This window comes from Petaurus breviceps, unplaced genomic scaffold (assembly GCF_028583685.1).
Source record: "Petaurus breviceps papuanus isolate PSGF00001 unplaced genomic scaffold, PetGlider_PUasm1.0 208, whole genome shotgun sequence".
Lineage (NCBI taxonomy): Eukaryota > Metazoa > Chordata > Mammalia > Diprotodontia > Petauridae > Petaurus > Petaurus breviceps.
Genome location: NW_027185852.1, coordinates 1,178,126 through 1,190,069, shown reverse-complemented (window position 1 = coordinate 1,190,069; position 11,944 = coordinate 1,178,126). Strand labels below are relative to the sequence as shown.

General features: G+C 37.2%; 1 long non-coding RNA gene across 1 annotated transcript in view; it reads right to left on the bottom strand.

Annotated features, from left to right (window-relative positions):
- Positions 1 to 599: 599 nt before the first annotated feature.
- Positions 600 to 11,944, bottom strand: part of LOC138165143 (uncharacterized) — a 131,265-nt gene continuing 119,920 nt past the window's right edge. The window contains exon 2 of the long non-coding RNA XR_011169275.1: positions 600 to 930. This is a non-coding gene — a long non-coding RNA (uncharacterized lncRNA). The remainder of the gene's footprint in view (positions 931 to 11,944) is intronic.

Sequence of the window (11,944 nt, the reverse complement as noted above, 5' to 3'; positions counted from 1 at the left end):
ACTGCAGAAGGTAAATTCACAAACATGTAAACTTCCTTCCCTAACACCTAGGAGGTGAAATCCTCTTTCTTCCTGGTATCGCTCTAGTCTCTGGGAAGGGAAAGGAAGCAGGTCTATAGTTGAGCTCAGTTCTGACACAGTGGATTTCCCAGTTCCAAATACATGTTTGTATGTGTGTGTGTTTGTGTGTGTGTATAAAGATTTCCCCATTTCCTTCCTCTCTTTCAATCCCTTCCTTTATCTCCTCATCCATTTTCCTATAGAGCCTCTTATTCCTGACAAAATATAGGGATTATCTTCCCTTCCTTGTTAAACTTTTTTCTTGGTTAGGATATATTGACTATTCCTCCTTATCCTTTCCCTCCCATTTTGCAGTTTATGCCCACAAAAAGAAAGCAATTCACTTGTAGAGGTGTTGTCATGAAATTTCGAGCTGGATATCTGCAGACTCTATCTCTACCATCATTTTTTATCTGAATTCCAGTTTTACCCTTGTTTCTTTGTGTACTTTTGTAGCAGCAAGCACCCCAAGACGTCCTCAGGGTTTGCTGCCCATACAGGTTCTTGGATCTGCTTTGTTAAAGGAAAGCAACTCAAAATGGGTTAACAAGCTTACTTTAATCAGTCAGACATATATCGTTTACCTTGTTCAGGGGAAAAAGGTCAGCACCCCAAACTTCAAAATATACAGACAGAATTATCAAGACATTAACAGATCAAGTAGACAGCTTTCCAAACTGTCCAACCATTACATCCATACCCAGTCAACATCTGGGTTTCCGCATCAGGGTTTTTCAAAGCCGGGGGACTCTCAACAATGGCTTCCCAGAATTCAGATCAAATCACAGAACACTTCTCAAAGTGAGTCCCAAAACAAAGCTACACATCAGGGCTTATATAGCCTTCTCCTGGCTCAGAGAATGTAACAACCTTATTGACTCACTGGCCAATCAAGAAGTATCTACTGAAAAACAAGCCTCCCTCCCCAGGCTTCAGGTGCATTTTGGCCTAGGGGCAGGGAAGATCTTCCAAATTTGCATTCCCATTACAACTTTGGAAAAGAAATCTCTTGATAGGTCCCTGTTATAGGAATGTAAATTTTTAAGATCTTCTCTGCCCCTAGGTTAAGTGCATGTGGATCCAGTGGTAGGAGGCTGGTTTCTCAGGAGATGCTTTGTGATTGGGCAGTGGGTCAAGAGGGTTGTTATATTATCTGAGCCAGGAGAAGGCTATATAAGCCCTGATGGGAGGCTTTGTTTTGGGACTCACTTTGACAAGTGTTGTGTGATTTTACCAGATGAGGCTCTGGGCAGCCATTGAGAGCCCCTCGGCTTTGAAAAACCCAGATGTTGACTCTTTCCTCTCTGGTAACTGTGATTTGGCATGCATGTAATAGTTGGACACTTTGGAAGCCTGTCTGCTTGAAATATTTTTGTGTGTATACTCTGAAGTTCGGGGTGTTGACCTTTTCCCCCTGAACTAGGTAAATGATATGTTAGATTGATTAAACCAAGATTGTTAGCCCATTTTGAGTTGCTTTCCTTTAGAAAAGCAGATCTAAGAACGTGTGCTGGCAGCCACCTTGGGGATGCTGGGGTGCTTGCTGCTACAGTCCCTCCCACGTTAGGTTGTTGTTCTCATACTGATGTTCTGTTAATATGGTAGGAGTCTCTCTTTTTAGATTTTTTTCCCTTTTTATCTGTGGTATTTTGTTTCATTTTCAGTCCTTCCTTAGTTGCTATGAGTTTATATTTCTTTTACTAATATTGTTCTAAGTATTTGGAAAGTAAATTTTCTTTGGATGGATGCCTCAAATACTATTTTTTTTTTAATTCAAGGTCCATATTGTCAGAAACAAGCATCTTTCCAAGAACTCCATGTGGCCATCAGTGAATTTAAAAAATATATATATTTTTATTTATTATTCTCTTGCAAGAGACCAGGTGACCCATAAGAAGGCCCACCCTTTCAGAAAATTACAAAGCCTTTTATTCCTCAGTCCAACTCACATTTCCCTCCCCTGTTCCCCATTGGTTGGGTACTTCAAAATTTATACCTAACAAAAAACACCTACGCTGCCCCCCAGTGAGTCTCCACCCCTGATTACATTTCACATTTCACCTCCCCCCATCCTCATTCTCTTCAAACTTTATTTACTAAAAGAATGAAAGGCCACAATTTTTTTTTTTAGAACAATTCCAACTCAGGACATCTGCTTCACTCAGATTGTACGATCTCCATAGCATGAGAAAGGAATTTTCTCAAATTCTAAGACAGTTGACAAAAGTGAAAGTTAAAGATTCAACTCAGGATATCCTTAAGAAAAGCCCTATTATCTAAGATTGTGTCTTGCCTTAATAAACTTCATCCTTAATGAACTTCACCTGGCCTGGCAGTTTTTAACACAGGAAAAAGTCCTTTTCAGAGAACCCCAACTTCTCTCTCTAAAATCAGTTTACTTCCTGTACTAACCATCCTAGATTTCATAGATAATGTATCATGATTTCAGTGGAAATAAAATTCAATCATCCTTTATGATATGATTTCATTAATGCTTAAATCCTGGGTTTTTTGTTTATGTCAACTTGAGGAATATCTTGATTTGCTTTGCTCTATTCAATCCACTTTTGTTTACTGGTGGGTGAAGAAGAGTTTTATGTTACTATGTTTTTGTTTTTAAATTTCCTTTCTTTTATATTTTAAAGTCTTTCTCCTGGCACTTGCAGAATTTGCTGTTTGCCTTTGGAATTGTTATATTTAACCATGATGCATCTTGGAATATATGCTTTATTGGTTTTTTTCTGTTTTAAAATTAATTTTGCATTTTTTTCCAGAGATAAACATATTCTTTTTGTTGGCACTTTTGTTTTCTGTGTTCAAAGCTTCTAAGCAATGTTCCATATTATTTGTTCCACTATGATATATAGACTTTTGTCTTGATGTGCTCTTTTGGGAAACCTATAATCCTCAAATTGCCTTTAAGATCATTATGTTTTAGTTATAAATAGACCGTGCTTTCTTTGAAAGTTGTTGCTTTTTTATTTTCTTGTAATGATTGTCTTTTACTTTTGTATAGTTTCATTTCCAGTCAATTGTTCTCTCTTTGCTTTCTTTGGTGAAATTTACCACTGCAGATGTAAGGATGTTTGTTTTGTTTTGTTTTGTTTTTTCTCTTTTGCTAATGTTGAATAATTTCTCCTGTACAGGCCTTAAATTATGCTCTAAATATTTATTTCTCTTTTAAACCACTCATAAACATTCTGCTGTGCTACCATACTGTCTTGGGAATCCACACAGTCTTCTCTCTAGTCAGGTACTTATTCATTTTCTTTTGTCTTGCAATATTTAATCAAAGATATCTGAATTGATTTAGCTGAGATGGAGCGCACCTTCCCTTTTGTTAGTAATGGCCTCCCTGCTTATTTTTAAGGTATTTACTTGATTTTTTTTTCTTCCTGATATCTTTGCCATTTTAATGTTTATTTTTTTCTCTTTATATCCCCTATTGAACATTTTCTGATTGGTGGTTTCCCAGGGGATGAGATATAAAAAATATCTGAGGCTCCTCCTATTCTGGAAAATGCCTATCTCACCTACCTCACTCTGCCAAAACTAGCTTCTGAGGGGACAGAACCGGTCACAGTTGGGGGCCACTCTCTTTTCCTGTAAGTCTGGTGGACAAACATATGCAGAACCTGGTGTCCTGCTCCATTTCCCTCATTTCCTCAGTGCTCTAGCTGAGTTCTGTTGAAGCACACTGCAGTCACAACCAGAGTAAGCATCTACCTTTTGGTTTTTGTGGCAAGAAGCTGAGTTTTCTTGAAAGTTCATGAGTTAATCTGAATAGCGCTGCCACTGCACAGTGGCAAGGGATTACTGAGGGAGAGATTGGAGAGCCACCTTTTCTATGGTTAGTTCGTTGGGACGGCTTATTACACTGAGGATTCTTGGTGTCTTACACAATGGGGACAGCAGAAACTGCTTGATTATTATGTGGAAGACTGAGAAGTCAGAAAGACAGCAAAAAGTATCTGGGGCTCTGTCTTGTTGGTCACATGGTCCCAAAGTATGACCACAATTTGCTTTCATTTCTCCCCTTCTATTCTCACAGTCCTAATCAATCTTTTCCTGTTATGATAATGTATGGGCCTTGCCATCCCCCTATTTACTTATTCCTTCAACAGGCTTCTAGTTTCACTTTCCCCTTTACAATGTCTAAACCCCATTATAGCCATATCCAACGGTTTCATTCTGCAATGCTTCCTCATCCCAACTTGGGCTAATTCCTGTTGTAAACTTCTCCATTCTTCTTAAAGTGTTTCCAACACTTTGTGAAGAACCACAGGACTGAATAATTCCCTGTGGAACATATTCATCTGGGTTCCTGTCAATAATAAAGATGCTCTTTCAAGCTTTTCTCATTCATTGAAAGGGTGAGGACAAGGAACATTGCAGGGAAAGGAATAAATATTTAAAAACTGTGTCAGGATGTTTCTCCCCACAATGTGCTCCCTACTACATATAATTCAATACCCAGCTCAGATTTGAAGCCTTCTATGAAATTTCCCTTAACATATTTATGGGAGATGCCATTTGGTAACTATTGGAAAATAAGTTTTGAAAACTGACAGTTGGAGAGGTGGCATGTGGAAATAGTGGGGGAAAAAACAACACCACAAAATATTAATAGCACTGAGCCTCTCTTCCTATTGTAAAATATAGCTCATCATTGGTCCATGTTCAAAACCATTCCAGTGTGCTGGAACTCACAAGAATCTGTGCCACACTGGAATGACCTTGAGAATTCACCATCACTTCACTCAAGTCACCAGAAGAAGACTTTAATGGAAAATCAAGTCAAAAGAACAGGAAAATCCTATAAAATTAGATTACTTATTGAAAAGTTCAATCTGAATTAGGGTAAAGTGTTAGAATTCTAGAATAATGCATTGTATGAAGTAGATGTTGAGCTATAAATTTGATTTTTAGAAAGTACACACTTTTTTCAAATGTACAAAGTACCTAAAATATTCTAAGAAGCCCTCCTTTAATAAATAAATTGGTGATTTGTAATTAGCATATTTAAACACCAACTTAAGCAATGATGGAATACTTAGCTTGTAATTAAGTTGTTTATATTTACATGAGTACTCCAAAAATGCTTGAAAAACGATTTGTTATTTTCCATTATACATTACCTCCTTGCAATCTTATTACACCATTCATTTGCTTAGCAAATATATTTGTCACAGGTCGTGAAAAGTTAAATTTCCACCCACCCCTATACAAATTATTACAAATTGCAGAGTAATTTATTTTAAATTAATAAATTTTACTATAATCCTGGAAATGCTAACAATATATCATGTGTGGATTAGCACCAATGGCTGCAATGAAAGCCCAAAATTCAAGTTCTAACAAATGTTTGGCACTGACTATGAAATTGAATGAAGGGCACAGATAAATTCATTTTTCTATGGAATCCTCTTCTCTGTAGACACGAGTTCACATATTTCTTTAGCTGTAACAGTTAAAGGCATGAGAACTTAATACAAGTAATGCTTCTGTTTATAATTATTTCTGTTGATCCTAAACTGATCCTTCCCCTAATGATTAACTACTCTAAGTTTTCACCTCTAATTTTCAAACTAAGTTCAGAAATTGGAGAGTATCAATCCCTATATTAATTATCAAATAAATATTTATGAAGAACCTACTGTGTGATAGGCATGGTGCTGAGCACTAGGGATACAAATTTAAAACAAAAATATCAGTACTATCTTTCAAGGAGTGCAAAAAAAAAAATCCTCAGAGTGATTGGCTGAGGGACAATCCGAGCCCTTCCTCTCTCACCCCTCATAGAAGCAGAAGGGATCAAATCAACTTTGAATGAACCGAACTTGAGATTCGGTCACAGTTCTTCTTTTTGTGTCTGTCAGCACTATTCTTTTTTTCTGTGAATTTCTCATTGATTGGTTTTTGTCCTTTTGTTTGCATCAACAGATTTACTGGTGACCCTCCCATTAATCAAGAAGGTCTTGACCCGGATACCATAGACAAATTTCTGTGATTTATGAATATGAATTAGAAAATTCTTATTTTTACTTACTTTTGGACCCTTTCTCATAGTGTTTTAAAAGCATAAAACATACAAAATATGTAGTATGATAAAAGCTAACTATTATAATGAAATAATACTAGTCAACTTTTTTCAAATTTACAAATTTCAAGTTAAGAAGCCCTTGATCAGCCAAATTCTTTATTTTATCTTGAGAAAACTAATGACCTGAAAGTTAAAACTAAAGTCCTGAGGTTCCATAGGTAGTAGGAAGCAGCCACAATTCAAGGGGAAAACTCTTCTGAATGCAATCAAGGGCTACTCCCATGCCAGACTAACGTTCAAGGGAGAGAGATTGCTGAGCCATTGTCCCCTGTGCTCTTGGCTGGAACAACAGGAAAACGCCAGGCTCTTGTCATGAAGAGAATTTGGAATTCCTTTATTTTCATGGTCAAGTTCTCATCCTCATTGTTATCATCATCATCATCATCACCAAGATTTCTATAGCACTTTAAGGTTTGCTATGTGTTTTCTATGTTATTTTCTTTTCTGGTAACCTTCTAAGATAGATGTTATTATTAGCCCAATTTTACAAATGAAGAAATTAAGGAAGAGATTTTGAGTATTTGCTGGAGGGACATGAACCTTCAAAGCCATATTTTAGCACTCAGGTGGCACTGGGGATAGAGTACTGGCCTTGAGGTCAGGAAGACATGAGTTCAAATCCCTCCTCAAACACTGATTAACCTTTTGAGCCTGGGCAAGTCAATTAAACTTCTTCCGCTTTAGTTTGCTCACATGTGAAATTAAGGTCTTGCACTCTAAGTTCCTATGAATTTCAACTCAATTCAATTAAACAAACATTTGTGGAGTGTGCTAAATGAAAAATCTGCAACTTAAGCTTAACAAAATCAGCTTTAGATGCATAAGATGGTGGTAATATGATGAGACAGAAATTTTTCAGGAAAAGATATTGGGGCTTTAGGAGACTTCAAATTTAAAATGAATAAGTGCAGTCAAGAAAACTAATGCATGGCATATCCTAGGCAATTAAGACCTAGCAGCAAATGAACATAGTAACTCACTGCTTCATATGTCAAAGAAAACATACCTTTGGGGGAGAGAAAGTCTAGTGAAGAAAAATTAGGGAAAACTGGAAAGTGGTTTGGTGGGAAATGGATGGAGAGAAGTGTCCCTGGGAACTGTTCAATCAGAACTCAGACCTGAAAGCCTGTTCCAAATTTTCCTTCCTATTGGTAAAGATGTGCAGATATTCCTTGTCTGACTTCAACTCAGTAAGTGGAACTTTGGGTACCTTGTTTCTGTCCATGTATAAAAGAGGGGTTAATGCTGCAGGATTTTAAAAAAGTTTTTTTACTGTCTCCAGTGCCAAAACATAATGACTCAGGGAGAGCTGAGATGAAAATACAAAGAGACAAACCTTCATTCTCATAACCTCTCCCTTTCAGACACTAAATGAGGAAAGGATTGCCTTGACCTGTAGACTTGGGGCCCAATGTCTATAAGCAAGGGCAACATCATTTCTTTTATTTTTCCATCTAAAGAATAAATCAGAGATAGTATCAAAGGGAAGTTACTAAGATTCAATAAGACTGAAGAAGACTTCCTGTTGAAGGTGAGAGTTTAGCTGAGGAGTGAAGGGAGACAGAGAAGCTTGGAAGTTGGGATGCAGAAGAAAAAGCCCCAGGCATGAGGGAAGCCCAGCAGAAGACATTCTAGGCTAGAGGAGGAGCTTCTTGTGCAAGGAACAGCTGAGTTAATTCCCAGGCATTCAAGGTATTAATAATATTACTTACCCTAACCCTAAATGTCTCCAACTCCTAGTCTACCATTTGAATTTTCTCAGAAAGATTCTGAAGATCACCTGGCAGGATAAGATATCAGACACTGAGTTCCTTTCTTGAACTAAACTGTCAAACATTGAAACCCTGCTTCAGAGAGCACAAATCCAATGGGGTAGCCACCTTGTTCAAATGCCAAACGTACGCTTGCTAAAAACACTATTTTATGGAGAACTCACACAGGGTAAGTGTTTACATGGTAGTCAGAAGAAGCAATACAAGGACACTCTTTAAGAACAGTGGAACTGATTGTGTGATGTGGGAGACACTCAGCATGGCATGCCCACATTAGAGAAGGTGTGTGCTCTGTGAGCAAAGCAGAACTGAAACAATTCAAAAGAAATGTAGTATACACAAATTTAGAGTATCCACCCCAAATGTTCACACAGACTCTTTGTGCCCAACCTGCACTAGAATATTCCATATTGGTCTGATCTGCCACAGTTGAACACACGGAAGCTTGACTCTAGTAGGGTGATTCATTGTGGTCCTCTTCAAGGATGAAGGGCAGCAACCAACCTTTACTTTCTCTAAGGGAAAATAAAGCAGCAAGCAAACAAAAACTAAGCATTGTTTGACATAAAGAGATTAGGCTTGCATTCAGAATCAGATCTGATTTTGAATGCCAGCAGTTTAAGTTATTACAGTGCATATTATTCATTTTTCTGGGGCTCAGTGTCCTTGCTTCTCCATTGAAGAGGTTGGGACAAAGGATCCTTTCCAACTCAATGCTATGAGGATTTCTTCTTGTTGTTTTATTCACATTTTGGTCAATTAAAATAGACTAACCTAATAGAAGAAATGCCAAAAAGGGAATAAGAAAAAAAAATATATATATATACTTTATTTGTTTATCTATCTATCTATCTATCTATCTATCTATCTATCTATCTGTCTGTCTGTCTGTCTGTCTGTCTGTCTATCTGTCTATCTATCTATCTATCAATCTATCTATTATATTTGTTCATTCTTTTTTTTTACTTATTCATTCATTTGTTTGTGTATCTAGCTGCAAAGGGAGAAGGGGGCAAGGAAGAGCGATGGACCTAGAATTTCATTAGTTTGGACAACTGCTGAAGAAATTCTCAGCCTAAAAATAGTAACTGCCAAAGGCTATATCTGAGTTCAGGTCTTCCTGACTCCAGACTGGACACTCTATCCACTGCACCATCTAAGTGGCCATAGGTAGATAACAAATCTCTATGCAATATTAACAAATAATATACACATATGATTTATAGAATACATAGTAGTACAGAATAGCTATTCACTAATAGATAAGTAGACAAAGGTTATAAAGAGCCAGTTCTGAAAAGAATTTCAAAGTATTCACAACAGGAAAGAATCTTCCAAATCACAAATGATAAGAGAAATGCAACTCAAAAAGAACCCTGAGGCTTCACCTTAAATCTGAAAATTGGAAAAGATTACCAAAATAATAACAATAGTTAATGTTGGAGGGTAGTGGAATGATAGGCACACTAATACATTGTTGGTGGTGCTGTGAAATGATACAATTATTTTGAAAAGCAATTTCCAATTATGCAAATAAGGTGACCAGCAGTTATATTATTTGGCTTATATGCGAAGGAAATAATCATTAATAAAAGAGTCCCTGTATACTCCAAAATATTTCTAGAAGCACTTTTTGTGAAAGAAAAATATTGGAACCAAGTAGATGCCCCTCATTTGGGGAATAGTGAAATAAATTGTGCGTGTAATGACAAATGTAATGGAACACCACTAAACTGTAAGAAATGGTGGGTCTGGTGGATGCTGAGAGTGTAGAAAGCATGGAAGCATGGGAAGATTTATATAAACTGATTCAGAGTAAATCAGTTAAGAATCAATTAACAAATCTATACAATGACTAAAGCAATGTAAATAGAAAGGATGATACACCAAGAAGTCAAAAATGAAAATAACACAAGTATAAAGTGCAGCAGAATACAGATGAGGAGATAGCAGAGGACAGGCCTACACCACTCTAGCAAGGAGGGAGGTCTGAGGCTCTTTTCATACTTTGTCAATGTAGCAATTAGCTAATTGTTTCCCCTTAAAATAATACATTTTGTCCTATGGGATAATTCTTGGGGAGAGGGAGAGGAAGGCATAAATGGGATACCCCAAAACTTAGCACAGTTCCTGGCACATTGTAGGCATTTAATAAATGTTTATGGGTTGATTTATTGATTGATTGCTATTATAATAATGTAAGAAACAGAAGGCATCAATAAAAGACACTTATGGTGGTGAAAAATTAAAATGCATCAATAGATAATATTAATGGCACTTTATTTTGTCTTTTTGTCTTTTTTTACTTTTTTCTTTTTTTTTTCCTTTCCTTCAACACTCCAGCATCTTTGGGATATTATCTCTGGGGATTTTGCAACAATTATTCCCATTTTGGAGAAGTCCAACAATACAGTTCACACCTCACATGTGCCTGCCAATCTTGTAGCATTCTCCCATATGTTCACCACAAGGAGTTCACCCAACATGCTGGGACCTTGCTTTTCTTCTCTTGATACAATGAACATACTAATGAAGCATCCTAAAAGCCCACTTGCTACCCCTCCTTCTCACTCCATGACCAATCCATTAACTGCTGCAAGCCTCTATACCAGTGACAGCCTTCTTCATACATTCTTCTCCATAATAACTTGTTTGCTATGACATCCACTTCACTCGTGCCTGCCAATCTTTAAATGAGTTTCAGTTTCGTGTTTTCAGTTTACATAGGATTCCATGAGTCAAAGCTATAGTACATCGCTAAAAGAAAATTCGCGTTTTAGATAAGTCTTTGTTTCAGTGAGAAGCCAGGAGTCATTGGACTCTCTAACATTCCAGATGCACAAAAGCATTTTTCTTCCTGTTCACTTATGGAGTCCAAGAATTTCTCCATTTTCAATCTCTAATATCTATCTCCCTACAAATATTCTCACACTTCCCTCCTCTCTGCTAAAACACCAAGAATTTACAAAGCCATATCATGACATATGACTGATCACAGCTCCCATATCATGAAATGTTATGATTTACAAAGTTCTTACCTCATAACAACCCTGTGAGAGCAGAATTATCATTATCTCAGCTTCAAAATGAGGAAGCAGAAGCTCACAAAGGTTAATTGACTTGCTCATACTTACACAGCTCGAAAGAGTCTGAGGTGGAAATTCATAGACTCAATGTCTCCGATTGAAAGGGGACCTCGGAAAGCATCAAGTCCAAAACTTTCCTAAACATTCTCTACAACTTATCTGACAAAAATAATCATGTGTCATGGAATATTGCTTGTGCCATACTATAAAAGCAAGCTAAATTCATGCCATTTTTAAAAAAGAGTAAATAAAGATCATATACACATACACACATACACATATACAAATGCATGCATATAAAGGCGTATATATGTATCTGTGTGTATATGTGTGTGTGTATGTGCATGTATGTATATATGAATAGGGAAGCTAGGTGGAACAGAGGTTAGAGTAACAGCTCTGGAGTTAGGAAGACTCCCCTTCCTGAGTTTAAATCTGGCCTCAGATACTTCCTAGCTGTTTGACCCTGGGCAACCCACTTAACCCTGTTTTCTCCTGTTTCCTCATCTGTAAAATGAGCTGGAGAAGGAAATGGCAAACACTGTGCTGTGCTTCCAAGTAAACCCCAAAGGAGGTAACGAAGAGCCAGATACAACTGAAAAAAAAATTACTGAACTGCAACATTGTGTGTGTGGGTGTGCATGTGTGGGTGTGGGTGTGTGTGCGTGTGTGTGTGTGTGTGTGTGTGTGTGTGTGTGTGTGTGTGTGGTCACCAGTGGCCAAGCTTTATAAAATTGCCATCTAACTCCACGCCATTGTCTTCCCAATGGCCATTCTTTGTCCGCTTATTTCTTCCTGCAATTTAGCCTCACTCTTCCTTTCTACATCCTCCATCCTTTGCTCCTAGTTCTTTAAAAAAAAAAACTAGATTTCAACATTCACTTCAATAAGATTTTGAGTTTTAAATTTTCTCCTCATCTTTC